The following is a 25734-nucleotide window of genomic DNA, read 5'->3' as shown; positions in this document are numbered from 1 at the left end:
CAGTCATCAAAGCCACATTCAAGAGATTGCCTCCAGTGTGCTGCTCCGTCTTGCAGTGCTGTAATCAAACAAGAAAATCTTCTAATATGCTGTCAACTTGCTGGAAAAATAATTCAAAAAGAGAAGACAACATTTTGAAAACAGAGGGATCAATGATGTGGAGGCGTATGGAAATCTTCTCTGAAGAGTCCAGTCCCAAAATGGCTCCAAAAGTCTACAACACGGCGTATTCCCAGGTGGTCACCCAGCCAGGTACTGACGCCGCCCAACAGGACTTGACTTCGGTGATCGGACGAGAACCGGTACCTTCCCTGTGGTGTGGTCGTAGACGAAAGAAACAACTCAAACCTTGCCCAATTGCTTGGACTCTCTTTTAAGTCTCTTAGAAGGAAGGCCTTTAATTGCTGTTGTGATGAATTTCCAATTACGTCTCGGCTACTTAACCCAGAGATTCCAAAGCCAGCTAAGACTTCAAATCACAAAAGGGCGATTCTCCAATGGTCAGTCATCAAAGCCACATTCAAGAGATTGCCTCCAGTGTGCTGCTCAGTGTTGCAGTGCTGTAATCAAACAAGAAAATCTTCTAATATGCTGTCAACTTGCTGGAAAAATAATTCCAAAAAAAAAAGACAACATTTTGAAAACAGAGGGATCAATGATGTGGAGGCGTATGGAAATCTTCTCTGAAGAGTCCAGTCCCAAAATGGCTCCAAAAGTCTACAACACGGCGTATTCCCAGGTGGTCACCCAGCCAGGTACTGACGCCGCCCAACAGGACTTGACTTCGGTGATCGGACGAGAACCGGTACCTTCCCTGTGGTGTGGTCGTAGACGAAAGAAACAACTCAAACCTTGCCCAATTGCTTGGACTCTCTTTTAAGTCTCTTAGAAGGAAGGCCTTTAATTGCTGTTGTCATGAATTTCCAATTACGTCTCGGCTACTTAACCCAGAGATTCCAAAGCCAGCTAAGACTTCAAATCACAAAAGGGCGATTCTCCAATGGTCAGTCATCAAAGCCACATTCAAGAGATTGCCTCCAGTGTGCTGCTCAGTGTTGCAGTGCTGTAATCAAACAAGAAAATCTTCTAATATGCTGTCAACTTGCTGGAAAAATAATTCAAAAAAAAAAAAAGACAACATTTTGAAAACAGAGGGATCAATGATGTGGAGGCGTATGGAAATCTTCTCTGAAGAGTCCAGTCCCAAAATGGCTCCAAAAGTCTACAACACGGCGTATTCCCAGGTGGTCACCCAGCCAGGTACTGACGCCGCCCAACAGGACTTGACTTCGGTGATCGGACGAGAACCGGTACGTTCCCTGTGGTGTGGTCGTAGACGAAAGAAACAACTCAAACCTTGCCCAATTGCTTGGACTCTCTTTTAAGTCTCTTAGAAGGAAGGCCTTTAATTGCTGTTGTCATGAATTTCCAATTACGTCTCGGCTACTTAACCCAGAGATTCCAAAGCCAGCTAAGACTTCAAATCACAAAAGGGCGATTCTCCAATGGTCAGTCATCAAAGCCACATTCAAGAGATTGCCTCCAGTGTGCTGCTCAGTGTTGAGTGCTGTAATCAAACAAGAAAATCTTCTAATATGCTGTCAACTTGCTGGAAAAATAATTCCAAAAAAAAAAGAGAACATTTTGAAAACAGAGGGATCAATGATGTGGAGGCGTATGGAAATCTTCTCTAAAGAGTCCAGTCCCAAAATGGGTCCAAAAGTCTACAACACGGCGTATTCCCAGCTGGTCACCCAGCCAGGTACTGACGCCGCCCAACAGGACTTGACTTCGGTGATCGGACGAGAACCGGTACGTTCCCTGTGGTGTGGTCGTAGACGAAAGAAACAACTCAAACCTTGCCCAATTGCTTGGACTCTCTTTTAAGTCTCTTAGAAGGAAGGCCTTTAATTGCTGTTGTCATGAATTTCCAATTACGTCTCGGCTACTTAACCCAGAGATTCCAAAGCCAGCTAAGACTTCAAATCACAAAAGGGCGATTCTCCAATGGTCAGTCATCAAAGCCACATTCAAGAGATTGCCTCCAGTGTGCTGCTCCGTCTTGCAGTGCTGTAATCAAACAAGAAAATCTTCTAATATGCTGTCAACTTGCTGGAAAAATAATTCAAAAAGAGAAGACAACATTTTAAAAACAGAGGGATCAATGATGTGGAGGCGTATGGAAATCTTCTCTGAAGAGTCCAGTCCCAAAATGGCTCCAAAAGTCTACAACACGGCGTATTCCCAGGTGGTCACCCAGCCAGGTACTGACGCCGCCCAACAGGACTTGACTTCGGTGATCGGACGAGAACCGGTACCTTCCCTGTGGTGTGGTCGTAGACGAAAGAAACAACTCAAACCTTGCCCAATTGCTTGGACTCTCTTTTAAGTCTCTTAGAAGGAAGGCCTTTAATTGCTGTTGTCATGAATTTCCAATTACGTCTCGGCTACTTAACCCAGAGATTCCAAAGCCAGCTAAGACTTCAAATCACAAAAGGGCGATTCTCCAATGGTCAGTCATCAAAGCCACATTCAAGAGATTGCCTCCAGTGTGCTGCTCAGTGTTGCAGTGCTGTAATCAAACAAGAAAATCTTCTAATATGCTGTCAACTTGCTGGAAAAATAATTCCAAAAAAAAAAGACAACATTTTGAAAACAGAGGGATCAATGATGTGGAGGCGTATGGAAATCTTCTCTGAAGAGTCCAGTCCCAAAATGGCTCCAAAAGTCTACAACACGGCGTATTCCCAGGTGGTCACCCAGCCAGGTACTGACGCCGCCCAACAGGACTTGACTTCGGTGATCGGACGAGAACCGGTACGTTCCCTGTGGTGTGGTCGTAGACGAAAGAAACAACTCAAACCTTGCCCAATTGCTTGGACTCTCTTTTAAGTCTCTTAGAAGGAAGGCCTTTAATTGCTGTTGTCATGAATTTCCAATTACGTCTCGGCTACTTAACCCAGAGATTCCAAAGCCAGCTAAGACTTCAAATCACAAAAGGGCGATTCTCCAATGGTCAGTCATCAAAGCCACATTCAAGAGATTGCCTCCAGTGTGCTGCTCAGTGTTGCAGTGCTGTAATCAAACAAGCAAATCTTCTAATATGCTGTCAACTTGCTGGAAAAATAATTCAAAAAAAAAAAAGACAACATTTTGAAAACAGAGGGATCAATGATGTGGAGGCGTATGGAAATCTTCTCTGAAGAGTCCAGTCCCAAAATGGCTCCAAAAGTCTACAACACGGCGTATTCCCAGGTGGTCACCCAGCCAGGTACTGACGCCGCCCAACAGGACTTGACTTCGGTGATCGGACGAGAACCGGTACGTTCCCTGTGGTGTGGTCGTAGACGAAAGAAACAACTCAAACCTTGCCCAATTGCTTGGACTCTCTTTTAAGTCTCTTAGAAGGAAGGCCTTTAATTGCTGTTGTCATGAATTTCCAATTACGTCTCGGCTACTTAACCCAGAGATTCCAAAGCCAGCTAAGACTTCAAATCACAAAAGGGCGATTCTCCAATGGTCAGTCATCAAAGCCACATTCAAGAGATTGCCTCCAGTGTGCTGCTCCGTCTTGCAGTGCTGTAATCAAACAAGAAAATCTTCTAATATGCTGTCAACTTGCTGGAAAAATAATTCAAAAAGAGAAGACAACATTTTGAAAACAGAGGGATCAATGATGTGGAGGCGTATGGAAATCTTCTCTGAAGAGTCCAGTCCCAAAATGGCTCCAAAAGTCTACAACACGGCGTATTCCCAGGTGGTCACCCAGCCAGGTACTGACGCCGCCCAACAGGACTTGACTTCGGTGATCGGACGAGAACCGGTACGTTCCCTGTGGTGTGGTCGTAGACGAAAGAAACAACTCAAACCTTGCCCAATTGCTTGGACTCTCTTTTAAGTCTCTTAGAAGGAAGGCCTTTAATTGCTGTTGTGATGAATTTCCAATTACGTCTCGGCTACTTAACCCAGAGATTCCAAAGCCAGCTAAGACTTCAAATCACAAAAGGGCGATTCTCCAATGGTCAGTCATCAAAGCCACATTCAAGAGATTGCCTCCAGTGTGCTGCTCAGTGTTGCAGTGCTGTAATCAAACAAGAAAATCTTCTAATAGGCTGTCAACTTGCTGGAAAAATAATTCCAAAAAAAAAAAGACAACATTTTGAAAACAGAGGGATCAATGATGTGGAGGCGTATGGAAATCTTCTCTGAAGAGTCCAGTCCCAAAATGGCTCCAAAAGTCTACAACACGGCGTATTCCCAGGTGGTCACCCAGCCAGGTACTGACGCCGCCCAACAGGACTTGACTTCGGTGATCGGACGAGAACCGGTACCTTCCCTGTGGTGTGGTCGTAGACGAAAGAAACAACTCAAACCTTGCCCAATTGCTTGGACTCTCTTTTAAGTCTCTTAGAAGGAAGGCCTTTAATTGCTGTTGTCATGAATTTCCAATTACGTCTCGGCTACTTAACCCAGAGATTCCAAAGCCAGCTAAGACTTCAAATCACAAAAGGGCGATTCTCCAATGGTCAGTCATCAAAGCCACATTCAAGAGATTGCCTCCAGTGTGCTGCTCAGTGTTGAGTGCTGTAATCAAACAAGAAAATCTTCTAATATGCTGTCAACTTGCTGGAAAAATAATTCAAAAAAAAAAAGACAACATTTTGAAAACAGAGGGATCAATGATGTGGAGGCGTATGGAAATCTTCTCTAAAGAGTCCAGTCCCAAAATGGGTCCAAAAGTCTACAACACGGCGTATTCCCAGGTGGTCACCCAGCCAGGTACTGACGCCGCCCAACAGGACTTGACTTCGGTGATCGGACGAGAACCGGTACGTTCCCTGTGGTGTGGTCGTAGACGAAAGAAACAACTCAAACCTTGCCCAATTGCTTGGACTCTCTTTTAAGTCTCTTAGAAGGAAGGCCTTTAATTGCTGTTGTGATGAATTTCCAATTACGTCTCGGCTACTTAACCCAGAGATTCCAAAGCCAGCTAAGACTTCAAATCACAAAAGGGCGATTCTCCAATGGTCAGTCATCAAAGCCACATTCAAGAGATTGCCTCCAGTGTGCTGCTCAGTGTTGCAGTGCTGTAATCAAACAAGAAAATCTTCTAATATGCTGTCAACTTGCTGGAAAAATAATTCCAAAAAAAAAAGACAACATTTTGAAAACAGAGGGATCAATGATGTGGAGGCGTATGGAAATCTTCTCTGAAGAGTCCAGTCCCAAAATGGCTCCAAAAGTCTACAACACGGCGTATTCCCAGGTGGTCACCCAGCCAGGTACTGACGCCGCCCAACAGGACTTGACTTCGGTGATCGGACGAGAACCGGTACGTTCCCTGTGGTGTGGTCGTAGACGAAAGAAACAACTCAAACCTTGCCCAATTGCTTGGACTCTCTTTTAAGTCTCTTAGAAGGAAGGCCTTTAATTGCTGTTGTCATGAATTTCCAATTACGTCTCGGCTACTTAACCCAGAGATTCCAAAGCCAGCTAAGACTTCAAATCACAAAAGGGCGATTCTCCAATGGTCATTCATCAAAGCCACATTCAAGAGATTGCCTCCAGTGTGCTGCTCAGTGTTGCAGTGCTGTAATCAAACAAGCAAATCTTCTAATATGCTGTCAACTTGCTGGAAAAATAATTCAAAAAAAAAAAAGACAACATTTTGAAAACAGAGGGATCAATGATGTGGAGGCGTATGGAAATCTTCTCTGAAGAGTCCAGTCCCAAAATGGCTCCAAAAGTCTACAACACGGCGTATTCCCAGGTGGTCACCCAGCCAGGTACTGACGCCGCCCAACAGGACTTGACTTCGGTGATCGGACGAGAACCGGTACGTTCCCTGTGGTGTGGTCGTAGACGAAAGAAACAACTCAAACCTTGTCCAATTGCTTGGACTTTCTTTTAAGTCTCTTAGAAGGAAGGCCTTTAATTGCTGTTGTCATGAATTTCATATTACGTCTCGGCTACTTAACCCAGAGATTCCAAAGCCAGCTAAGACTTCAAATCACAAAAGGGCGATTCTCCAATGGTCAGTCATCAAAGCCACATTCAAGAGATTGCCTCCAGTGTGCTGCTCAGTGTTGCAGTGCTGTAATCAAACAACAAAATCTTCTAATATGCTGTCAACTTGCTGGAAAAATAATTCCAGAAAAAAAAGACAACATTTTGAAAACAGAGGGATCAATGATGTGGAGGCGTATGGAAATCTTCTCTGAAGAGTCCAGTCCCAAAATGGCTCCAAAAGTCTACAACACGGCGTATTCCCAGGTGGTCACCCAGCCAGGTACTGACGCCGCCCAACAGGACTTGACTTCGGTGATCGGACGAGAACCGGTACGTTCCCTGTGGTGTGGTCGTAGACGAAAGAAACAACTCAAACCTTGCCCAATTGCTTGGACTCTCTTTTAAGTCTCTTAGAAGGAAGGCCTTTAATTGCTGTTGTCATGAATTTCCAATTACGTCTCGGCTACTTAACCCAGAGATTCCAAAGCCAGCTAAGACTTCAAATCACAAAAGGGCGATTCTCCAATGGTCAGTCATCAAAGCCACATTCAAGAGATTGCCTCCAGTGTGCTGCTCAGTGTTGCAGTGCTGTAATCAAACAAGAAAATCTTCTAATATGCTGTCAACTTGCTGGAAAAATAATTCCAAAAAAAAAAGACAACATTTTGAAAACACAGGGATCAATGATGTGGAGGCGTATGGAAATCTTCTCTGAAGAGTCCAGTCCCAAAATGGGTCCAAAAGTCTACAACACGGCGTATTCCCAGGTGGTCACCCAGCCAGGTACTGACGCCGCCCAACAGGACTTGACTTCGGTGATCGGACGAGAACCGGTACGTTCCCTGTGGTGTGGTCGTAGACGAAAGAAACAACTCAAACCTTGCCCAATTGCTTGGACTCTCTTTTAAGTCTCTTAGAAGGAAGGCCTTTAATTGCTGTTGTGATGAATTTCCAATTACGTCTCGGCTACTTAACCCAGAGATTCCAAAGCCAGCTAAGACTTCAAATCACAAAAGGGCGATTCTCCAATGGTCAGTCATCAAAGCCACATTCAAGAGATTGCCTCCAGTGTGCTGCTCAGTGTTGCAGTGCTGTAATCAAACAAGAAAATCTTCTAATATGCTGTCAACTTGCTGGAAAAATAATTCCAAAAAAAAAAGACAACATTTTGAAAACAGAGGGATCAATGATGTGGAGGCGTATGGAAATCTTCTCTGAAGAGTCCAGTCCCAAAATGGCTCCAAAAGTCTACAACACGGCGTATTCCCAGGTGGTCACCCAGCCAGGTACTGACGCCGCCCAACAGGACTTGACTTCGGTGATCGGACGAGAACCGGTACGTTCCCTGTGGTGTGGTCGTAGACGAAAGAAACAACTCAAACCTTGCCCAATTGCTTGGACTCTCTTTTAAGTCTCTTAGAAGGAAGGCCTTTAATTGCTGTTGTCATGAATTTCCAATTACGTCTCGGCTACTTAACCCAGAGATTCCAAAGCCAGCTAAGACTTCAAATCACAAAAGGGCGATTCTCCAATGGTCATTCATCAAAGCCACATTCAAGAGATTGCCTCCAGTGTGCTGCTCAGTGTTGCAGTGCTGTAATCAAACAAGAAAATCTTCTAATATGCTGTCAACTTGCTGGAAAAATAATTCAAATAAAAAAAAGACAACATTTTGAAAACACAGGGATCAATGATGTGGAGGCGTATGGAAATCTTCTCTGAAGAGTCCAGTCCCAAAATGGCTCCAAAAGTCTACAACACGGCGTATTCCCAGGTGGTCACCCAGCCAGGTACTGACGCCGCCCAACAGGACTTGACTTCGGTGATCGGACGAGAACCGGTACGTTCCCTGTGGTGTGGTCGTAGACGAAAGAAACAACTCAAACCTTGCCCAATTGCTTGGACTCTCTTTTAAGTCTCTTAGAAGGAAGGCCTTTAATTGCTGTTGTCATGAATTTCCAATTACGTCTCGGCTACTTAACCCAGAGATTCCAAAGCCAGCTAAGACTTCAAATCACAAAAGGGCGATTCTCCAATGGTCAGTCATCAAAGCCACATTCAAGAGATTGCCTCCAGTGTGCTGCTCAGTGTTGCAGTGCTGTAATCAAACAAGAAAATCTTCTAATATGCTGTCAACTTGCTGGAAAAATAATTCCAAAAAAAAAAGACAACATTTTGAAAACAGAGGGATCAATGATGTGGAGGCGTATGGAAATCTTCTCTGAAGAGTCCAGTCCCAAAATGGCTCCAAAAGTCTACAACACGGCGTATTCCCAGGTGGTCACCCAGCCAGGTACTGACGCCGCCCAACAGGACTTGACTTCGGTGATCGGACGAGAACCGGTACGTTCCCTGTGGTGTGGTCGTAGACGAAAGAAACAACTCAAACCTTGCCCAATTGCTTGGACTCTCTTTTAAGTCTCTTAGAAGGAAGGCCTTTAATTGCTGTTGTCATGAATTTCCAATTACGTCTCGGCGACTTAACCCAGAGATTCCAAAGCAAGCTAAGACTTCAAATCACAAAAGGGCGATTCTCCAATGGTCAGTCATCAAAGCCACATTCAAGAGATTGCCTCCAGTGTGCTGCTCAGTGTTGCAGTGCTGTAATCAAACAAGAAAATCTTCTAATATGCTGTCAACTTGCTGGAAAAATAATTCCAAAAAAAAAAGACAACATTTTGAAAACAGAGGGATCAATGATGTGGAGGCGTATGGAAATCTTCTCTGAAGAGTCCAGTCCCAAAATGGCTCCAAAAGTCTACAACACGGCGTATTCCCAGGTGGTCACCCAGCCAGGTACTGACGCCGCCCAACAGGACTTGACTTCGGTGATCGGACGAGAACCGGTACGTTCCCTGTGGTGTGGTCGTAGACGAAAGAAACAACTCAAACCTTGCCCAATTGCTTGGACTCTCTTTTAAGTCTCTTAGAAGGAAGGCCTTTAATTGCTGTTGTCATGAATTTCATATTACGTCTCGGCTACTTAACCCAGAGATTCCAAAGCCAGCTAAGACTTCAAATCACAAAAGGGCGATTCTCCAATGGTCAGTCATCAAAGCCACATTCAAGAGATTTTCTCCAGTGTGCTGCTCAGTGTTGCAGTGCTGTAATCAAACAAGAAAATCTTCTAATATGCTGTCAACTTGCTGGAAAAATAATTCCAAAAAAAAAGACAACATTTTGAAAACAGAGGGATCAATGATGTGGAGGCGTATGGAAATCTTCTCTGAAGAGTCCAGTCCCAAAATGGGTCCAAAAGTCTACAACACGGCGTATTCCCAGGTGGTCACCCAGCCAGGTACTGACGCCGCCCAACAGGACTTGACTTCGGTGATCGGACGAGAACCGGTACGTTCCCTGTGGTGTGGTCGTAGACGAAAGAAACAACTCAAACCTTGCCCAATTGCTTGGACTCTCTTTTAAGTCTCTTAGAAGGAAGGCCTTTAATTGCTGTTGTCATGAATTTCCAATTACGTCTCGGCGACTTAACCCAGAGATTCCAAAGCCAGCTAAGACTTCAAATCACAAAAGGGCGATTCTCCAATGGTCAGTCATCAAAGCCACATTCAAGAGATTGCCTCCAGTGTGCTGCTCAGTGTTGCAGTGCTGTAATCAAACAAGAAAATCTTCTAATATGCTGTCAACTTGCTGGAAAAATAATTCCAAAAAAAAAAGACAACATTTTGAAAACAGAGGGATCAATGATGTGGAGGCGTATGGAAATCTTCTCTGAAGAGTCCAGTCCCAAAATGGGTCCAAAAGTCTACAACACGGCGTATTCCCAGGTGGTCACCCAGCCAGGTACTGACGCCGCCCAACAGGACTTGACTTCGGTGATCGGACGAGAACCGGTACGTTCCCTGTGGTGTGGTCGTAGACGAAAGAAACAACTCAAACCTTGCCCAATTGCTTGGACTCTCTTTTAAGTCTCTTAGAAGGAAGGCCTTTAATTGCTGTTGTCATGAATTTCCAATTACGTCTCGGCTACTTAACCCAGAGATTCCAAAGCCAGCTAAGACTTCAAATCACAAAAGGGCGATTCTCCAATGGTCAGTCATCAAAGCCACATTCAAGAGATTGCCTCCAGTGTGCTGCTCAGTGTTGCAGTGCTGTAATCAAACAAGAAAATCTTCTAATATGCTGTCAACTTGCTGGAAAAATAATTCCAAAAAAAAAAGACAACATTTTGAAAACAGAGGGATCAATGATGTGGAGGCGTATGGAAATCTTCTCTGAAGAGTCCAGTCCCAAAATGGCTCCAAAAGTCTACAACACGGCGTATTCCCAGGTGGTCACCCAGCCAGGTACTGACGCCGCCCAACAGGACTTGACTTCGGTGATCGGACGAGAACCGGTACGTTCCCTGTGGTGTGGTCGTAGACGAAAGAAACAACTCAAACCTTGCCCAATTGCTTGGACTCTCTTTTAAGTCTCTTAGAAGGAAGGCCTTTAATTGCTGTTGTGATGAATTTCCAATTACGTCTCGGCTACTTAACCCAGAGATTCCAAAGCCAGCTAAGACTTCAAATCACAAAAGGGCGATTCTCCAATGGTCATTCATCAAAGCCACATTCAAGAGATTGCCTCCAGTGTGCTGCTCAGTGTTGCAGTGCTGTAATCAAACAAGCAAATCTTCTAATATGCTGTCAACTTGCTGGAAAAATAATTCCAAAAAAAAAAGACAACATTTTGAAAACAGAGGGATCAATGATGTGGAGGCGTATGGAAATCTTCTCTGAAGAGTCCAGTCCCAAAATGGCTCCAAAAGTCTACAACACGGCGTATTCCCAGGTGGTCACCCAGCCAGGTACTGACGCCGCCCAACAGGACTTGACTTCGGTGATCGGACGAGAACCGGTACGTTCCCTGTGGTGTGGTCGTAGACGAAAGAAACAACTCAAACCTTGCCCAATTGCTTGGACTCTCTTTTAAGTCTCTTAGAAGGAAGGCCTTTAATTGCTGTTGTCATGAATTTCCAATTACGTCTCGGCTACTTAACCCAGAGATTCCAAAGCCAGCTAAGACTTCAAATCACAAAAGGGCGATTCTCCAATGGTCAGTCATCAAAGCCACATTCAAGAGATTGCCTCCAGTGTGCTGCTCAGTGTTGCAGTGCTGTAATCAAACAAGAAAATCTTCTAATATGCTGTCAACTTGCTGGAAAAATAATTCCAAAAAAAAAAGACAACATTTTGAAAACAGAGGGATCAATGATGTGGAGGCGTATGGAAATCTTCTCTGAAGAGTCCAGTCCCAAAATGGCTCCAAAAGTCTACAACACGGCGTATTCGCAGGTGGTCACCCAGCCAGGTACTGACGCCGCCCAACAGGACTTGACTTCGGTGATCGGACGAGAACCGGTACGTTCCCTGTGGTGTGGTCGTAGACGAAAGAAACAACTCAAACCTTGCCCAATTGCTTGGACTCTCTTTTAAGTCTCTTAGAAGGAAGGCCTTTAATTGCTGTTGTCATGAATTTCCAATTACGTCTCGGCGACTTAACCCAGAGATTCCAAAGCAAGCTAAGACTTCAAATCACAAAAGGGCGATTCTCCAATGGTCAGTCATCAAAGCCACATTCAAGAGATTGCCTCCAGTGTGCTGCTCAGTGTTGCAGTGCTGTAATCAAACAAGAAAATCTTCTAATATGCTGTCAACTTGCTGGAAAAATAATTCCAAAAAAAAAAGACAACATTTTGAAAACAGAGGGATCAATGATGTGGAGGCGTATGGAAATCTTCTCTGAAGAGTCCAGTCCCAAAATGGCTCCAAAAGTCTACAACACGGCGTATTCCCAGGTGGTCACCCAGCCAGGTACTGACGCCGCCCAACAGGACTTGACTTCGGTGATCGGACGAGAACCGGTACGTTCCCTGTGGTGTGGTCGTAGACGAAAGAAACAACTCAAACCTTGCCCAATTGCTTGGACTCTCTTTTAAGTCTCTTAGAAGGAAGGCCTTTAATTGCTGTTGTCATGAATTTCATATTACGTCTCGGCTACTTAACCCAGAGATTCCAAAGCCAGCTAAGACTTCAAATCACAAAAGGGCGATTCTCCAATGGTCAGTCATCAAAGCCACATTCAAGAGATTGTCTCCAGTGTGCTGCTCAGTGTTGCAGTGCTGTAATCAAACAAGAAAATCTTCTAATATGCTGTCAACTTGCTGGAAAAATAATTCAAAAAAAAAAGACAACATTTTGAAAACAGAGGGATCAATGATGTGGAGGCGTATGGAAATCTTCTCTGAAGAGTCCAGTCCCAAAATGGCTCCAAAAGTCTACAACACGGCGTATTCCCAGGTGGTCACCCAGCCAGGTACTGACGCCGCCCAACAGGACTTGACTTCGGTGATCGGACGAGAACCGGTACGTTCCCTGTGGTGTGGTCGTAGACGAAAGAAACAACTCAAACCTTGCCCAATTGCTTGGACTCTCTTTTAAGTCTCTTAGAAGGAAGGCCTTTAATTGCTGTTGTGATGAATTTCCAATTACGTCTCGGCGACTTAACCCAGAGATTCCAAAGCCAGCTAAGACTTCAAATCACAAAAGGGCGATTCTCCAATGGTCAGTCATCAAAGCCACATTCAAGAGATTGCCTCCAGTGTGCTGCTCAGTGTTGCAGTGCTGTAATCAAACAAGAAAATCTTCTAATATGCTGTCAACTTGCTGGAAAAATAATTCCAAAAAAAAAAGACAACATTTTGAAAACAGAGGGATCAATGATGTGGAGGCGTATGGAAATCTTCTCTGAAGAGTCCAGTCCCAAAATGGGTCCAAAAGTCTACAACACGGCGTATTCCCAGGTGGTCACCCAGCCAGGTACTGACGCCGCCCAACAGGACTTGACTTCGGTGATCGGACGAGAACCGGTACGTTCCCTGTGGTGTGGTCGTAGACGAAAGAAACAACTCAAACCTTGCCCAATTGCTTGGACTCTCTTTTAAGTCTCTTAGAAGGAAGGCCTTTAATTGCTGTTGTCATGAATTTCCAATTACGTCTCGGCTACTTAACCCAGAGATTCCAAAGCCAGCTAAGACTTCAAATCACAAAAGGGCGATTCTCCAATGGTCAGTCATCAAAGCCACATTCAAGAGATTGCCTCCAGTGTGCTGCTCAGTGTTGCAGTGCTGTAATCAAACAAGAAAATCTTCTAATATGCTGTCAGCTTGCTGGAAAAATAATTCAAAAAAAAAAGACAACATTTTGAAAACAGAGGGATCAATGATGTGGAGGCGTATGGAAATCTTCTCTGAAGAGTCCAGTCCCAAATGGGTCCAAAAGTCTACAACACGGCGTATTCCCAGGTGGTCACCCAGCCAGGTACTGACGCCGCCCAACAGGACTTGACTTCGGTGATCGGACGAGAACCGGTACGTTCCCTGTGGTGTGGTCGTAGACGAAAGAAACAACTCAAACCTTGCCCAATTGCTTGGACTCTCTTTTAAGTCTCTTAGAAGGAAGGCCTTTAATTGCTGTTGTCATGAATTTCCAATTACGTCTCGGCTACTTAACCCAGAGATTCCAAAGCCAGCTAAGACTTCAAATCACAAAAGGGCGATTCTCCAATGGTCAGTCATCAAAGCCACATTCAAGAGATTGCCTCCAGTGTGCTGCTCAGTGTTGCAGTGCTGTAATCAAACAAGAAAATCTTCTAATATGCTGTCAACTTGCTGGAAAAATAATTCCAAAAAAAAAAGACAACATTTTGAAAACAGAGGGATCAATGATGTGGAGGCGTATGGAAATCTTCTCTGAAGAGTCCAGTCCCAAAATGGCTCCAAAAGTCTACAACACGGCGTATTCCCAGGTGGTCACCCAGCCAGGTACTGACGCCGCCCAACAGGACTTGACTTCGGTGATCGGACGAGAACCGGTACGTTCCCTGTGGTGTGGTCGTAGACGAAAGAAACAACTCAAACCTTGCCCAATTGCTTGGACTCTCTTTTAAGTCTCTTAGAAGGAAGGCCTTTAATTGCTGTTGTCATGAATTTCCAATTACGTCTCGGCTACTTAACCCAGAGATTCCAAAGCCAGCTAAGACTTCAAATCACAAAAGGGCGATTCTCCAATGGTCAGTCATCAAAGCCACATTCAAGAGATTGCCTCCAGTGTGCTGCTCAGTGTTGCAGTGCTGTAATCAAACAAGAAAATCTTCTAATATGCTGTCAACTTGCTGGAAAAATAATTCCAAAAAAAAAAAGACAACATTTTGAAAAAAGAGGGATCAATGATGTGGAGGCGTATGGAAATCTTCTCTGAAGAGTCCAGTCCCAAAATGGGTCCAAAAGTCTACAACACGGCGTATTCCCAGCTGGTCACCCAGCCAGGTACTGACGCCGCCCAACAGGACTTGACTTCGGTGATCGGACGAGAACCGGTACGTTCCCTGTGGTGTGGTCGTAGACGAAAGAAACAACTCAAACCTTGCCCAATTGCTTGGACTCTCTTTTAAGTCTCTTAGAAGGAAGGCCTTTAATTGCTGTTGTCATGAATTTCCAATTACGTCTCGGCTACTTAACCCAGAGATTCCAAAGCCAGCTAAGACTTCAAATCACAAAAGGGCGATTCTCCAATGGTCAGTCATCAAAGCCACATTCAAGAGATTGCCTCCAGTGTGCTGCTCAGTGTTGCAGTGCTGTAATCAAACAAGCAAATCTTCTAATATGCTGTCAACTTGCTGGAAAAATAATTCAAAAAAAAAAGACAACATTTTGAAAACACAGGGATCAATGATGTGGAGGCGTATGGAAATCTTCTCTGAAGAGTCCAGTCCCAAAATGGCTCCAAAAGTCTACAACACGGCGTATTCCCAGCTGGTCACCCAGCCAGGTACTGACGCCGCCCAACAGGACTTGACTTCGGTGATCGGACGAGAACCGGTACGTTCCCTGTGGTGTGGTCGTAGACGAAAGAAACAACTCAAACCTTGCCCAATTGCTTGGACTCTCTTTTAAGTCTCTTAGAAGGAAGGCCTTTAATTGCTGTTGTCATGAATTTCCAATTACGTCTCGGCTACTTAACCCAGAGATTCCAAAGCCAGCTAAGACTTCAAATCACAAAAGGGCGATTCTCCAATGGTCAGTCATCAAAGCCACATTCAAGAGATTGCCTCCAGTGTGCTGCTCAGTGTTGCAGTGCTGTAATCAAACAAGCAAATCTTCTAATATGCTGTCAACTTGCTGGAAAAATAATTCCAAAAAAAAAAGACAACATTTTGAAAACAGAGGGATCAATGATGTGGAGGCGTATGGAAATCTTCTCTGAAGAGTCCAGTCCCAAAATGGCTCCAAAAGTCTACAACACGGCGTATTCCCAGGTGGTCACCCAGCCAGGTACTGACGCCGCCCAACAGGACTTGACTTCGGTGATCGGACGAGAACCGGTACGTTCCCTGTGGTGTGGTCGTAGACGAAAGAAACAACTCAAACCTTGCCCAATTGCTTGGACTCTCTTTTAAGTCTCTTAGAAGGAAGGCCTTTAATTGCTGTTGTCATGAATTTCCAATTACGTCTCGGCTACTTAACCCAGAGATTCCAAAGCCAGCTAAGACTTCAAATCACAAAAGGGCGATTCTCCAATGGTCAGTCATCAAAGCCACATTCAAGAGATTGCCTCCAGTGTGCTGCTCAGTGTTGCAGTGCTGTAATCAAACAAGAAAATCTTCTAATATGCTGTCAACTTGCTGGAAAAATAATTCAAAAAAAAAAAGACAACATTTTGAAAACACAGGGATCAATGATGTGGAGGCGTATGGAAATCTTCTCTGAAGAGTCCAGTCCCAAAATGGCTCCAAAAGTCTACAACACGGCGTATTCCCAGGTGGTCACCCAGCCAGGTACTGACGCCGCCCAACAGGACTTGACTTCGGTGATCGGACGAGAACCGGTACGTTCCCTGTGGTGTGGTCGTAGACGAAAGAAACAACTCAAACCTTGCCCAATTGCTTGGACTCTCTTTTAAGTCTCTTAGAAGGAAGGCCTTTAATTGCTGTTGTGATGAATTTCCAATTACGTCTCGGCTACTTAACCCAGAGATTCCAAAGCCAGCTAAGACTTCAAATCACAAAAGGGCGATTCTCCAATGGTCAGTCATCAAAGCCACATTCAAGAGATTGCCTCCAGTGTGCTGCTCAGTGTTGCAGTGCTGTAATCAAACAAGAAAATCTTCTAATATGCTGTCAACTTGCTGGAAAAATAATTCCAAAAAAAAAAGACAACATTTTGAAAACACAGGGATCAATGATGTGGAGGCGTATGGAAATCTTCTCTGAAGAGTCCAGTCCCAAAATGGCTCCAAAAGTCTACAACACGGCGTATTCCCAGCTGGTCACCCAGCCAGGTACTGACGCCGCCCAACAGGACTTGACTTCGGTGATCGGACGAGAACCGGTACGTTCCCTGTGGTGTGGTCGTAGACGAAAGAAACAACTCAAACCTTGCCCAATTGCTTGGACTCTCTTTTAAGTCTCTTAGAAGGAAGGCCTTTAATTGCTGTTGTCATGAATTTCCAATTACGTCTCGGCTACTTAACCCAGAGATTCCAAAGCCAGCTAAGACTTCAAATCACAAAAGGGCGATTCTCCAATGGTCAGTCATCAAAGCCACATTCAAGAGATTGCCTCCAGTGTGCTGCTCAGTGTTGCAGTGCTGTAATCAAACAAGAAAATCTTCTAATATGCTGTCAACTTGCTGGAAAAATAATTCCAAAAAAAAAAAGACAACATTTTGAAAACAGAGGGATCAATGATGTGGAGGCGTATGGAAATCTTCTCTGAAGAGTCCAGTCCCAAAATGGCTCCAAAAGTCTACAACACGGCGTATTCCCAGGTGGTCACCCAGCCAGGTACTGACGCCGCCCAACAGGACTTGACTTCGGTGATCGGACGAGAACCGGTACGTTCCCTGTGGTGTTGTCGTAGACGAAAGAAACAACTCAAACCTTGCCCAATTGCTTGGACTCTCTTTTAAGTCTCTTAGAAGGAAGGCCTTTAATTGCTGTTGTCATGAATTTCCAATTACGTCTCGGCTACTTAACCCAGAGATTCCAAAGCCAGCTAAGACTTCAAATCACAAAAGGGCGATTCTCCAATGGTCAGTCATCAAAGCCACATTCAAGAGATTGCCTCCAGTGTGCTGCTCAGTGTTGCAGTGCTGTAATCAAACAAGAAAATCTTCTAATATGCTGTCAACTTGCTGGAAAAATAATTCAAAACAAAAAAGACAACATTTTGAAAACAGAGGGATCAATGATGTGGAGGCGTATGGAAATCTTCTCTGAAGAGTCCAGTCCCAAAATGGGTCCAAAAGTCTACAACACGGCGTATTCCCAGGTGGTCACCCAGCCAGGTACTGACGCCGCCCAACAGGACTTGACTTCGGTGATCGGACGAGAACCGGTACGTTCCCTGTGGTGTGGTCGTAGACGAAAGAAACAACTCAAACCTTGCCCAATTGCTTGGACTCTCTTTTAAGTCTCTTAGAAGGAAGGCCTTTAATTGCTGTTGTCATGAATTTCCAATTACGTCTCGGCTACTTAACCCAGAGATTCCAAAGCCAGCTAAGACTTCAAATCACAAAAGGGCGATTCTCCAATGGTCAGTCATCAAAGCCACATTCAAGAGATTGCCTCCAGTGTGCTGCTCAGTGTTGCAGTGCTGTAATCAAACAAGAAAATCTTCTAATATGCTGTCAACTTGCTGGAAAAATAATTCAAAAAAAAAAAAGACAACATTTTGAAAACACAGGGATCAATGATGTGGAGGCGTATGGAAATCTTCTCTGAAGAGTCCAGTCCCAAAATGGGTCCAAAAGTCTACAACACGGCGTATTCCCAGGTGGTCACCCAGCCAGGTACTGACGCCGCCCAACAGGACTTGACTTCGGTGATCGGACGAGAACCGGTACGTTCCCTGTGGTGTGGTCGTAGACGAAAGAAACAACTCAAACCTTGCCCAATTGCTTGGACTCTCTTTTAAGTCTCTTAGAAGGAAGGCCTTTAATTGCTGTTGTCATGAATTTCCAATTACGTCTCGGCTACTTAACCCAGAGATTCCAAAGCCAGCTAAGACTTCAAATCACAAAAGGGCGATTCTCCAATGGTCAGTCATCAAAGCCACATTCAAGAGATTGCCTCCAGTGTGCTGCTCAGTGTTGCAGTGCTGTAATCAAACAAGAAAATCTTCTAATATGCTGTCAACTTGCTGGAAAAATAATTCCAAAAAAAAAAGAACACATTTTGAAAACAGAGGGATCAATGATGTGGAGGCGTATGGAAATCTTCTCTGAAGAGTCCAGTCCCAAAATGGCTCCAAAAGTCTACAACACGGCGTATTCCCAGCTGGTCACCCAGCCAGGTACTGACGCCGCCCAACAGGACTTGACTTCGGTGATCGGACGAGAACCGGTACGTTCCCTGTGGTGTTGTCGTAGACGAAAGAAACAACTCAAACCTTGCCCAATTGCTTGGACTCTCTTTTAAGTCTCTTAGAAGGAAGGCCTTTAATTGCTGTTGTCATGAATTTCCAATTACGTCTCGGCTACTTAACCCAGAGATTCCAAAGCCAGCTAAGACTTCAAATCACAAAAGGGCGATTCTCCAATGGTCAGTCATCAAAGCCACATTCAAGAGATTGCCTCCAGTGTGCTGCTCAGTGTTGCAGTGCTGTAATCAAACAAGAAAATCTTCTAATATGCTGTCAACTTGCTGGAAAAATAATTCAAATAAAAAAAGACAACATTTTGAAAACACAGGGATCAATGATGTGGAGGCGTATGGAAATCTTCTCTGAAGAGTCCAGTCCCAAAATGGGTCCAAAAGTCTACAACACGGCGTATTCCCAGCTGGTCACCCAGCCAGGTACTGACGCCGCCCAACAGGACTTGACTTCGGTGATCGGACGAGAACCGGTACGTTCCCTGTGGTGTGGTCGTAGACGAAAGAAACAACTCAAACCTTGCCCAATTGCTTGGACTCTCTTTTAAGTCTCTTAGAAGGAAGGCCTTTAATTGCTGTTGTCATGAATTTCCAATTACGTCTCGGCTACTTAACCCAGAGATTCCAAAGCCAGCTAAGACTTCAAATCACAAAAGGGCGATTCTCCAATGGTCAGTCATCAAAGCCACATTCAAGAGATTGCCTCCAGTGTGCTGCTCAGTGTTGCAGTGCTGTAATCAAACAAGAAAATCTTCTAATATGCTGTCAACTTGCTGGAAAAATAATTCAAATAAAAAAAAGACAACATTTTGAAAACACAGGGATCAATGATGTGGAGGCGTATGGAAATCTTCTCTGAAGAGTCCAGTCCCAAAATGGGTCCAAAAGTCTACAACACGGCGTATTCCCAGGTGGTCACCCAGCCAGGTACTGACGCCGCCCAACAGGACTTGACTTCGGTGATCGGACGAGAACCGGTACGTTCCCTGTGGTGTGGTCGTAGACGAAAGAAACAACTCAAACCTTGCCCAATTGCTTGGACTCTCTTTTAAGTCTCTTAGAAGGAAGGCCTTTAATTGCTGTTGTCATGAATTTCCAATTACGTCTCGGCTACTTAACCCAGAGATTCCAAAGCCAGCTAAGACTTCAAATCACAAAAGGGCGATTCTCCAATGGTCAGTCATCAAAGCCACATTCAAGAGATTGCCTCCAGTGTGCTGCTCAGTGTTGCAGTGCTGTAATCAAACAAGAAAATCTTCTAATATGCTGTCAACTTGCTGGAAAAATAATTCCAAAAAAAAAAGACAACATTTTGAAAACACAGGGATCAATGATGTGGAGGCGTATGGAAATCTTCTCTGAAGAGTCCAGTCCCAAAATGGCTCCAAAAGTCTACAACACGGCGTATTCCCAGCTGGTCACCCAGCCAGGTACTGACGCCGCCCAACAGGACTTGACTTCGGTGATCGGACGAGAACCGGTACGTTCCCTGTGGTGTGGTCGTAGACGAAAGAAACAACTCAAACCTTGCCCAATTGCTTGGACTCTCTTTTAAGTCTCTTAGAAGGAAGGCCTTTAATTGCTGTTGTCATGAATTTCCAATTACGTCTCGGCTACTTAACCCAGAGATTCCAAAGCCAGCTAAGACTTCAAATCACAAAAGGGCGATTCTCCAATGGTCAGTCATCAAAGCCACATTCAAGAGATTGCCTCCAGTGTGCTGCTCAGTGTTGCAGTGCTGTAATCAAACAAGAAAATCTTCTAATATGCTGTCAACTTGCTGGAAAAATAATTCAAATAAAAAAAAGACAACATTTTGAAAACACAGGGATCAATGATGTGGAGGCGTATGGAAATCTTCTCTGAAGAGTCCAGTCCCAAAATGGGTCCAAAAGTCTACAACACGGCGTATTCCCAGGTGGTCACCCAGCCAGGTACTGACGCCGCCCAACAGGACTTGACTTCGGTGATCGGACGAGAACCGGTACGTTCCCTGTGGTGTGGTCGTAGACGAAAGAAACAACTCAAACCTTGCCCAATTGCTTGGACTCTCTTTTAAGTCTCTTAGAAGGAAGGCCTTTAATTGCTGTTGTCATGAATTTCCAATTACGTCTCGGCTACTTAACCCAGAGATTCCAAAGCCAGCTAAGACTTCAAATCACAAAAGGGCGATTCTCCAATGGTCAGTCATCAAAGCCACATTCAAGAGATTGCCTCCAGTGTGCTGCTCAGTGTTGCAGTGCTGTAATCAAACAAGAAAATCTTCTAATATGCTGTCAACTTGCTGGAAAAATAATTCAAATAAAAAAAAGACAACATTTTGAAAACACAGGGATCAATGATGTGGAGGCGTATGGAAATCTTCTCTGAAGAGTCCAGTCCCAAAATGGCTCCAAAAGTCTACAACACGGCGTATTCCCAGGTGGTCACCCAGCCAGGTACTGACGCCGCCCAACAGGACTTGACTTCGGTGATCGGACGAGAACCGGTACGTTCCCTGTGGTGTGGTCGTAGACGAAAGAAACAACTCAAACCTTGCCCAATTGCTTGGACTCTCTTTTAAGTCTCTTAGAAGGAAGGCCTTTAATTGCTGTTGTCATGAATTTCCAATTACGTCTCGGCTACTTAACCCAGAGATTCCAAAGCCAGCTAAGACTTCAAATCACAAAAGGGCGATTCTCCAATGGTCAGTCATCAAAGCCACATTCAAGAGATTGCCTCCAGTGTGCTGCTCAGTGTTGCAGTGCTGTAATCAAACAAGAAAATCTTCTAATATGCTGTCAACTTGCTGGAAAAATAATTCCAAAAAAAAAAGACAACATTTTGAAAACAGAGGGATCAATGATGTGGAGGCGTATGGAAATCTTCTCTGAAGAGTCCAGTCCCAAAATGGCTCCAAAAGTCTACAACACGGCGTATTCCCAGCTGGTCACCCAGCCAGGTACTGACGCCGCCCAACAGGACTTGACTTCGGTGATCGGACGAGAACCGGTACGTTCCCTGTGGTGTGGTCGTAGACGAAAGAAACAACTCAAACCTTGCCCAATTGCTTGGACTCTCTTTTAAGTCTCTTAGAAGGAAGGCCTTTAATTGCTGTTGTCATGAATTTCCAATTACGTCTCGGCTACTTAACCCAGAGATTCCAAAGCCAGCTAAGACTTCAAATCACAAAAGGGCGATTCTCCAATGGTCAGTCATCAAAGCCACATTCAAGAGATTGCCTCCAGTGTGCTGCTCAGTGTTGCAGTGCTGTAATCAAACAAGAAAATCTTCTAATATGCTGTCAACTTGCTGGAAAAATAATTCCAAAAAAAAAAGACAACATTTTGAAAACACAGGGATCAATGATGTGGAGGCGTATGGAAATCTTCTCTGAAGAGTCCAGTCCCAAAATGGGTCCAAAAGTCTACAACACGGCGTATTCCCAGCTGGTCACCCAGCCAGGTACTGACGCCGCCCAACAGGACTTGACTTCGGTGATCGGACGAGAACCGGTACGTTCCCTGTGGTGTGGTCGTAGACGAAAGAAACAACTCAAACCTTGCCCAATTGCTTGGACTCTCTTTTAAGTCTCTTAGAAGGAAGGCCTTTAATTGCTGTTGTCATGAATTTCCAATTACGTCTCGGCTACTTAACCCAGAGATTCCAAAGCCAGCTAAGACTTCAAATCACAAAAGGGCGATTCTCCAATGGTCAGTCATCAAAGCCACATTCAAGAGATTGCCTCCAGTGTGCTGCTCAGTGTTGCAGTGCTGTAATCAAACAAGAAAATCTTCTAATATGCTGTCAACTTGCTGGAAAAATAATTCCAAAAAAAAAGACAACATTTTGAAAACAGAGGGATCAATGATGTGGAGGCGTATGGAAATCTTCTCTGAAGAGTCCAGTCCCAAAATGGCTCCAAAAGTCTACAACACGGCGTATTCCCAGCTGGTCACCCAGCCAGGTACTGACGCCGCCCAACAGGACTTGACTTCGGTGATCGGACGAGAACCGGTACGTTCCCTGTGGTGTGGTCGTAGACGAAAGAAACAACTCAAACCTTGCCCAATTGCTTGGACTCTCTTTTAAGTCTCTTAGAAGGAAGGCCTTTAATTGCTGTTGTCATGAATTTCCAATTACGTCTCGGCTACTTAACCCAGAGATTCCAAAGCCAGCTAAGACTTCAAATCACAAAAGGGCGATTCTCCAATGGTCAGTCATCAAAGCCACATTCAAGAGATTGCCTCCAGTGTGCTGCTCAGTGTTGCAGTGCTGTCATCAAACAAGAAAATCTTCTAATATGCTGTCAACTTGCTGGAAAAATAATTCCAAAAAAAAAAGACAACATTTTGAAAACACAGGGATCAATGATGTGGAGGCGTATGGAAATCTTCTCTGAAGAGTCCAGTCCCAAAATGGCTCCAAAAGTCTACAACACGGCGTATTCCCAGCTGGTCACCCAGCCAGGTACTGACGCCGCCCAACAGGACTTGACTTCGGTGATCGGACGAGAACCGGTACGTTCCCTGTGGTGTGGTCGTAGACGAAAGAAACAACTCAAACCTTGCCCAATTGCTTGGACTCTCTTTTAAGTCTCTTAGAAGGAAGGCCTTTAATTGCTGTTGTCATGAATTTCCAATTACGTCTCGGCTACTTAACCCAGAGATTCCAAAGCCAGCTAAGACTTCAAATCACAAAAGGGCGATTCTCCAATGGTCAGTCATCAAAGCCACATTCAAGAGATTGCCTCCAGTGTGCTGCTCAGTGTTGCAGTGCTGTCATCAAACAAGAAAATCTTCTAATATGCTGTCAACTTGCTGGAAAAATAATTCCAAAAAAAAAAAGACAACATTTTGAAAACAGAGGGATCAATGATGTGGAGGCGTATGGAAATCTTCTCTGAAGAGTCCAGTCCCAAAATGGGTCCAAAAGTCTACAACACGGCGTATTCCCAGCTGGTCACCCAGCCAGGTACTGACGCCGCCCAACAGGACTTGACTTCGGTGATCGGACGAGAACCGGTACGTTCCCTGTGGTGTGGTCGTAGACGAAAGAAACAACTCAAACCTTGCCCAATTGCTTGGACTCTCTTTTAAGTCTCTTAGAAGGAAGGCCTTTAATTGCTGTTGTCATGAATTTCCAATTACGTCTCGGCTACTTAACCCAGAGATTCCAAAGCCAGCTAAGACTTCAAATCACAAAAGGGCGATTCTCCAATGGTCAGTCATCAAAGCCACATTCAAGAGATTGCCTCCAGTGTGCTGCTCAGTGTTGCAGTGCTGTCATCAAACAAGAAAATCTTCTAATATGCTGTCAACTTGCTGGAAAAATAATTCCAAAAAAAAAAAGACAACATTTTGAAAACAGAGGGATCAATGATGTGGAGGCGTATGGAAATCTTCTCTGAAGAGTCCAGTCCCAAAATGGGTCCAAAAGTCTACAACACGGCGTATTCCCAGCTGGTCACCCAGCCAGGTACTGACGCCGCCCAACAGGACTTGACTTCGGTGATCGGACGAGAACCGGTACGTTCCCTGTGGTGTGGTCGTAGACGAAAGAAACAACTCAAACCTTGCCCAATTGCTTGGACTCTCTTTTAAGTCTCTTAGAAGGAAGGCCTTTAATTGCTGTTGTGATGAATTTCCAATTACGTCTCGGCTACTTAACCCAGAGATTCCAAAGCCAGCTAAGACTTCAAATCACAAAAGGGCGATTCTCCAATGGTCAGTCATCAAAGCCACATTCAAGAGATTGCCTCCAGTGTGCTGCTCAGTGTTGCAGTGCTGTAATCAAACAAGAAAATCTTCTAATATGCTGTCAACTTGCTGGAAAAATAATTCCAAAAAAAAAAGACAACATTTTGAAAACAGAGGGATCAATGATGTGGAGGCGTATGGAAATCTTCTCTGAAGAGTCCAGTCCCAAAATGGCTCCAAAAGTCTACAACACGGCGTATTCCCAGGTGGTCACCCAGCCAGGTACTGACGCCGCCCAACAGGACTTGACTTCGGTGATCGGACGAGAACCGGTACGTTCCCTGTGGTGTGGTCGTAGACGAAAGAAACAACTCAAACCTTGCCCAATTGCTTGGACTCTCTTTTAAGTCTCTTAGAAGGAAGGCCTTTAATTGCTGTTGTCATGAATTTCCAATTACGTCTCGGCTACTTAACCCAGAGATTCCAAAGCCAGCTAAGACTTCAAATCACAAAAGGGCGATTCTCCAATGGTCAGTCATCAAAGCCACATTCAAGAGATTGCCTCCAGTGTGCTGCTCAGTGTTGCAGTGCTGTAATCAAACAAGAAAATCTTCTAATATGCTGTCAACTTGCTGGAAAAATAATTCAAATAAAAAAAAGACAACATTTTGAAAACACAGGGATCAATGATGTGGAGGCGTATGGAAATCTTCTCTGAAGAGTCCAGTCCCAAAATGGCTCCAAAAGTCTACAACACGGCGTATTCCCAGGTGGTCACCCAGCCAGGTACTGACGCCGCCCAACAGGACTTGACTTCGGTGATCGGACGAGAACCGGTACGTTCCCTGTGGTGTGGTCGTAGACGAAAGAAACAACTCAAACCTTGCCCAATTGCTTGGACTCTCTTTTAAGTCTCTTAGAAGGAAGGCCTTTAATTGCTGTTGTCATGAATTTCCAATTACGTCTCGGCTACTTAACCCAGAGATTCCAAAGCCAGCTAAGACTTCAAATCACAAAAGGGCGATTCTCCAATGGTCAGTCATCAAAGCCACATTCAAGAGATTGCCTCCAGTGTGCTGCTCAGTGTTGCAGTGCTGTAATCAAACAAGAAAATCTTCTAATATGCTGTCAACTTGCTGGAAAAATAATTCCAAAAAAAAAGACAACATTTTGAAAACAGAGGGATCAATGATGTGGAGGCGTATGGAAATCTTCTCTGAAGAGTCCAGTCCCAAAATGGCTCCAAAAGTCTACAACACGGCGTATTCCCAGGTGGTCACCCAGCCAGGTACTGACGCCGCCCAACAGGACTTGACTTCGGTGATCGGACGAGAACCGGTACGTTCCCTGTGGTGTGGTCGTAGACGAAAGAAACAACTCAAACCTTGCCCAATTGCTTGGACTCTCTTTTAAGTCTCTTAGAAGGAAGGCCTTTAATTGCTGTTGTCATGAATTTCCAATTACGTCTCGGCTACTTAACCCAGAGATTCCAAAGCCAGCTAAGACTTCAAATCACAAAAGGGCGATTCTCCAATGGTCAGTCATCAAAGCCACATTCAAGAGATTGCCTCCAGTGTGCTGCTCAGTGTTGCAGTGCTGTCATCAAACAAGAAAAT

At 44.7% G+C, this 25734-nt stretch overlaps 51 non-coding genes across 51 annotated transcripts; all 51 read right to left on the bottom strand.

Moving 5' to 3' along the window:
• Positions 1-211: 211 nt before the first annotated feature.
• On the bottom strand, positions 212-330 carry LOC145461535 (5S ribosomal RNA). The gene has a single exon (XR_014040666.1). It is a non-coding gene; the product is annotated as a 5S ribosomal RNA (ribosomal RNA).
• A 384-nt stretch (positions 331-714) lies between these two features.
• LOC145461534 (5S ribosomal RNA) lies at positions 715-833 on the bottom strand. Its single transcript, XR_014040665.1, has one exon. It is a non-coding gene; the product is annotated as a 5S ribosomal RNA (ribosomal RNA).
• Positions 834-1219: 386 nt separating this feature from the next.
• LOC145461877 (5S ribosomal RNA) lies at positions 1220-1338 on the bottom strand. The gene has a single exon (XR_014040973.1). It is a non-coding gene; the product is annotated as a 5S ribosomal RNA (ribosomal RNA).
• Positions 1339-1721: 383 nt separating this feature from the next.
• On the bottom strand, positions 1722-1840 carry LOC145461583 (5S ribosomal RNA). Its single transcript, XR_014040712.1, has one exon. It is a non-coding gene; the product is annotated as a 5S ribosomal RNA (ribosomal RNA).
• A 383-nt stretch (positions 1841-2223) lies between these two features.
• LOC145461533 (5S ribosomal RNA) lies at positions 2224-2342 on the bottom strand. Its single transcript, XR_014040664.1, has one exon. It is a non-coding gene; the product is annotated as a 5S ribosomal RNA (ribosomal RNA).
• Positions 2343-2726: 384 nt separating this feature from the next.
• On the bottom strand, positions 2727-2845 carry LOC145461876 (5S ribosomal RNA). Its single transcript, XR_014040972.1, has one exon. It is a non-coding gene; the product is annotated as a 5S ribosomal RNA (ribosomal RNA).
• A 385-nt stretch (positions 2846-3230) lies between these two features.
• LOC145461875 (5S ribosomal RNA) lies at positions 3231-3349 on the bottom strand. Its single transcript, XR_014040971.1, has one exon. It is a non-coding gene; the product is annotated as a 5S ribosomal RNA (ribosomal RNA).
• Positions 3350-3732: 383 nt separating this feature from the next.
• On the bottom strand, positions 3733-3851 carry LOC145461874 (5S ribosomal RNA). Its single transcript, XR_014040970.1, has one exon. It is a non-coding gene; the product is annotated as a 5S ribosomal RNA (ribosomal RNA).
• A 385-nt stretch (positions 3852-4236) lies between these two features.
• On the bottom strand, positions 4237-4355 carry LOC145461532 (5S ribosomal RNA). The gene has a single exon (XR_014040663.1). It is a non-coding gene; the product is annotated as a 5S ribosomal RNA (ribosomal RNA).
• Positions 4356-4738: 383 nt separating this feature from the next.
• On the bottom strand, positions 4739-4857 carry LOC145461873 (5S ribosomal RNA). The gene has a single exon (XR_014040968.1). It is a non-coding gene; the product is annotated as a 5S ribosomal RNA (ribosomal RNA).
• Positions 4858-5241: 384 nt separating this feature from the next.
• On the bottom strand, positions 5242-5360 carry LOC145461872 (5S ribosomal RNA). Its single transcript, XR_014040967.1, has one exon. It is a non-coding gene; the product is annotated as a 5S ribosomal RNA (ribosomal RNA).
• Positions 5361-5745: 385 nt separating this feature from the next.
• LOC145461871 (5S ribosomal RNA) lies at positions 5746-5864 on the bottom strand. The gene has a single exon (XR_014040966.1). It is a non-coding gene; the product is annotated as a 5S ribosomal RNA (ribosomal RNA).
• Positions 5865-6248: 384 nt separating this feature from the next.
• LOC145461870 (5S ribosomal RNA) lies at positions 6249-6367 on the bottom strand. Its single transcript, XR_014040965.1, has one exon. It is a non-coding gene; the product is annotated as a 5S ribosomal RNA (ribosomal RNA).
• A 384-nt stretch (positions 6368-6751) lies between these two features.
• Positions 6752-6870, bottom strand: LOC145461867 (5S ribosomal RNA). The gene has a single exon (XR_014040963.1). It is a non-coding gene; the product is annotated as a 5S ribosomal RNA (ribosomal RNA).
• A 384-nt stretch (positions 6871-7254) lies between these two features.
• LOC145461866 (5S ribosomal RNA) lies at positions 7255-7373 on the bottom strand. Its single transcript, XR_014040962.1, has one exon. It is a non-coding gene; the product is annotated as a 5S ribosomal RNA (ribosomal RNA).
• Positions 7374-7758: 385 nt separating this feature from the next.
• On the bottom strand, positions 7759-7877 carry LOC145461865 (5S ribosomal RNA). Its single transcript, XR_014040961.1, has one exon. It is a non-coding gene; the product is annotated as a 5S ribosomal RNA (ribosomal RNA).
• Positions 7878-8261: 384 nt separating this feature from the next.
• Positions 8262-8380, bottom strand: LOC145461864 (5S ribosomal RNA). The gene has a single exon (XR_014040960.1). It is a non-coding gene; the product is annotated as a 5S ribosomal RNA (ribosomal RNA).
• Positions 8381-8764: 384 nt separating this feature from the next.
• On the bottom strand, positions 8765-8883 carry LOC145461863 (5S ribosomal RNA). The gene has a single exon (XR_014040959.1). It is a non-coding gene; the product is annotated as a 5S ribosomal RNA (ribosomal RNA).
• A 383-nt stretch (positions 8884-9266) lies between these two features.
• LOC145461862 (5S ribosomal RNA) lies at positions 9267-9385 on the bottom strand. The gene has a single exon (XR_014040958.1). It is a non-coding gene; the product is annotated as a 5S ribosomal RNA (ribosomal RNA).
• A 384-nt stretch (positions 9386-9769) lies between these two features.
• Positions 9770-9888, bottom strand: LOC145461861 (5S ribosomal RNA). The gene has a single exon (XR_014040957.1). It is a non-coding gene; the product is annotated as a 5S ribosomal RNA (ribosomal RNA).
• Positions 9889-10272: 384 nt separating this feature from the next.
• Positions 10273-10391, bottom strand: LOC145461860 (5S ribosomal RNA). Its single transcript, XR_014040956.1, has one exon. It is a non-coding gene; the product is annotated as a 5S ribosomal RNA (ribosomal RNA).
• Positions 10392-10775: 384 nt separating this feature from the next.
• LOC145461859 (5S ribosomal RNA) lies at positions 10776-10894 on the bottom strand. The gene has a single exon (XR_014040955.1). It is a non-coding gene; the product is annotated as a 5S ribosomal RNA (ribosomal RNA).
• A 384-nt stretch (positions 10895-11278) lies between these two features.
• LOC145461604 (5S ribosomal RNA) lies at positions 11279-11397 on the bottom strand. Its single transcript, XR_014040732.1, has one exon. It is a non-coding gene; the product is annotated as a 5S ribosomal RNA (ribosomal RNA).
• A 384-nt stretch (positions 11398-11781) lies between these two features.
• On the bottom strand, positions 11782-11900 carry LOC145461858 (5S ribosomal RNA). The gene has a single exon (XR_014040954.1). It is a non-coding gene; the product is annotated as a 5S ribosomal RNA (ribosomal RNA).
• A 383-nt stretch (positions 11901-12283) lies between these two features.
• On the bottom strand, positions 12284-12402 carry LOC145461856 (5S ribosomal RNA). The gene has a single exon (XR_014040951.1). It is a non-coding gene; the product is annotated as a 5S ribosomal RNA (ribosomal RNA).
• Positions 12403-12786: 384 nt separating this feature from the next.
• On the bottom strand, positions 12787-12905 carry LOC145461855 (5S ribosomal RNA). Its single transcript, XR_014040950.1, has one exon. It is a non-coding gene; the product is annotated as a 5S ribosomal RNA (ribosomal RNA).
• Positions 12906-13287: 382 nt separating this feature from the next.
• LOC145461854 (5S ribosomal RNA) lies at positions 13288-13406 on the bottom strand. Its single transcript, XR_014040949.1, has one exon. It is a non-coding gene; the product is annotated as a 5S ribosomal RNA (ribosomal RNA).
• A 384-nt stretch (positions 13407-13790) lies between these two features.
• Positions 13791-13909, bottom strand: LOC145461852 (5S ribosomal RNA). Its single transcript, XR_014040948.1, has one exon. It is a non-coding gene; the product is annotated as a 5S ribosomal RNA (ribosomal RNA).
• Positions 13910-14294: 385 nt separating this feature from the next.
• LOC145461582 (5S ribosomal RNA) lies at positions 14295-14413 on the bottom strand. The gene has a single exon (XR_014040711.1). It is a non-coding gene; the product is annotated as a 5S ribosomal RNA (ribosomal RNA).
• Positions 14414-14796: 383 nt separating this feature from the next.
• LOC145461581 (5S ribosomal RNA) lies at positions 14797-14915 on the bottom strand. The gene has a single exon (XR_014040710.1). It is a non-coding gene; the product is annotated as a 5S ribosomal RNA (ribosomal RNA).
• Positions 14916-15299: 384 nt separating this feature from the next.
• On the bottom strand, positions 15300-15418 carry LOC145461851 (5S ribosomal RNA). The gene has a single exon (XR_014040947.1). It is a non-coding gene; the product is annotated as a 5S ribosomal RNA (ribosomal RNA).
• Positions 15419-15802: 384 nt separating this feature from the next.
• On the bottom strand, positions 15803-15921 carry LOC145461850 (5S ribosomal RNA). The gene has a single exon (XR_014040946.1). It is a non-coding gene; the product is annotated as a 5S ribosomal RNA (ribosomal RNA).
• Positions 15922-16305: 384 nt separating this feature from the next.
• LOC145461580 (5S ribosomal RNA) lies at positions 16306-16424 on the bottom strand. The gene has a single exon (XR_014040709.1). It is a non-coding gene; the product is annotated as a 5S ribosomal RNA (ribosomal RNA).
• A 385-nt stretch (positions 16425-16809) lies between these two features.
• LOC145461548 (5S ribosomal RNA) lies at positions 16810-16928 on the bottom strand. Its single transcript, XR_014040679.1, has one exon. It is a non-coding gene; the product is annotated as a 5S ribosomal RNA (ribosomal RNA).
• A 384-nt stretch (positions 16929-17312) lies between these two features.
• On the bottom strand, positions 17313-17431 carry LOC145461849 (5S ribosomal RNA). The gene has a single exon (XR_014040945.1). It is a non-coding gene; the product is annotated as a 5S ribosomal RNA (ribosomal RNA).
• Positions 17432-17816: 385 nt separating this feature from the next.
• Positions 17817-17935, bottom strand: LOC145461848 (5S ribosomal RNA). Its single transcript, XR_014040944.1, has one exon. It is a non-coding gene; the product is annotated as a 5S ribosomal RNA (ribosomal RNA).
• Positions 17936-18319: 384 nt separating this feature from the next.
• Positions 18320-18438, bottom strand: LOC145461614 (5S ribosomal RNA). Its single transcript, XR_014040741.1, has one exon. It is a non-coding gene; the product is annotated as a 5S ribosomal RNA (ribosomal RNA).
• A 384-nt stretch (positions 18439-18822) lies between these two features.
• LOC145461579 (5S ribosomal RNA) lies at positions 18823-18941 on the bottom strand. The gene has a single exon (XR_014040708.1). It is a non-coding gene; the product is annotated as a 5S ribosomal RNA (ribosomal RNA).
• Positions 18942-19326: 385 nt separating this feature from the next.
• LOC145461847 (5S ribosomal RNA) lies at positions 19327-19445 on the bottom strand. The gene has a single exon (XR_014040943.1). It is a non-coding gene; the product is annotated as a 5S ribosomal RNA (ribosomal RNA).
• A 384-nt stretch (positions 19446-19829) lies between these two features.
• LOC145461578 (5S ribosomal RNA) lies at positions 19830-19948 on the bottom strand. The gene has a single exon (XR_014040707.1). It is a non-coding gene; the product is annotated as a 5S ribosomal RNA (ribosomal RNA).
• Positions 19949-20333: 385 nt separating this feature from the next.
• On the bottom strand, positions 20334-20452 carry LOC145461846 (5S ribosomal RNA). Its single transcript, XR_014040942.1, has one exon. It is a non-coding gene; the product is annotated as a 5S ribosomal RNA (ribosomal RNA).
• A 385-nt stretch (positions 20453-20837) lies between these two features.
• LOC145461844 (5S ribosomal RNA) lies at positions 20838-20956 on the bottom strand. Its single transcript, XR_014040940.1, has one exon. It is a non-coding gene; the product is annotated as a 5S ribosomal RNA (ribosomal RNA).
• Positions 20957-21340: 384 nt separating this feature from the next.
• LOC145461577 (5S ribosomal RNA) lies at positions 21341-21459 on the bottom strand. Its single transcript, XR_014040706.1, has one exon. It is a non-coding gene; the product is annotated as a 5S ribosomal RNA (ribosomal RNA).
• A 384-nt stretch (positions 21460-21843) lies between these two features.
• LOC145461576 (5S ribosomal RNA) lies at positions 21844-21962 on the bottom strand. Its single transcript, XR_014040705.1, has one exon. It is a non-coding gene; the product is annotated as a 5S ribosomal RNA (ribosomal RNA).
• A 383-nt stretch (positions 21963-22345) lies between these two features.
• Positions 22346-22464, bottom strand: LOC145461573 (5S ribosomal RNA). Its single transcript, XR_014040703.1, has one exon. It is a non-coding gene; the product is annotated as a 5S ribosomal RNA (ribosomal RNA).
• A 384-nt stretch (positions 22465-22848) lies between these two features.
• Positions 22849-22967, bottom strand: LOC145461572 (5S ribosomal RNA). Its single transcript, XR_014040702.1, has one exon. It is a non-coding gene; the product is annotated as a 5S ribosomal RNA (ribosomal RNA).
• Positions 22968-23352: 385 nt separating this feature from the next.
• On the bottom strand, positions 23353-23471 carry LOC145461571 (5S ribosomal RNA). The gene has a single exon (XR_014040701.1). It is a non-coding gene; the product is annotated as a 5S ribosomal RNA (ribosomal RNA).
• A 385-nt stretch (positions 23472-23856) lies between these two features.
• LOC145461570 (5S ribosomal RNA) lies at positions 23857-23975 on the bottom strand. The gene has a single exon (XR_014040700.1). It is a non-coding gene; the product is annotated as a 5S ribosomal RNA (ribosomal RNA).
• Positions 23976-24359: 384 nt separating this feature from the next.
• Positions 24360-24478, bottom strand: LOC145461843 (5S ribosomal RNA). The gene has a single exon (XR_014040939.1). It is a non-coding gene; the product is annotated as a 5S ribosomal RNA (ribosomal RNA).
• Positions 24479-24863: 385 nt separating this feature from the next.
• On the bottom strand, positions 24864-24982 carry LOC145461842 (5S ribosomal RNA). The gene has a single exon (XR_014040938.1). It is a non-coding gene; the product is annotated as a 5S ribosomal RNA (ribosomal RNA).
• A 383-nt stretch (positions 24983-25365) lies between these two features.
• LOC145461841 (5S ribosomal RNA) lies at positions 25366-25484 on the bottom strand. Its single transcript, XR_014040937.1, has one exon. It is a non-coding gene; the product is annotated as a 5S ribosomal RNA (ribosomal RNA).
• Positions 25485-25734: the final 250 nt, after the last annotated feature.

Source organism: Orbicella franksi, chromosome 11, assembly GCF_964199315.1.
Source record: "Orbicella franksi chromosome 11, jaOrbFran1.1, whole genome shotgun sequence".
NCBI classification, from domain to species: domain Eukaryota; kingdom Metazoa; phylum Cnidaria; class Anthozoa; order Scleractinia; family Merulinidae; genus Orbicella; species Orbicella franksi.
The sequence above is the reverse complement of the archived record's forward strand: the minus strand, read 5'-3'. Positions and strand labels throughout refer to the sequence as shown.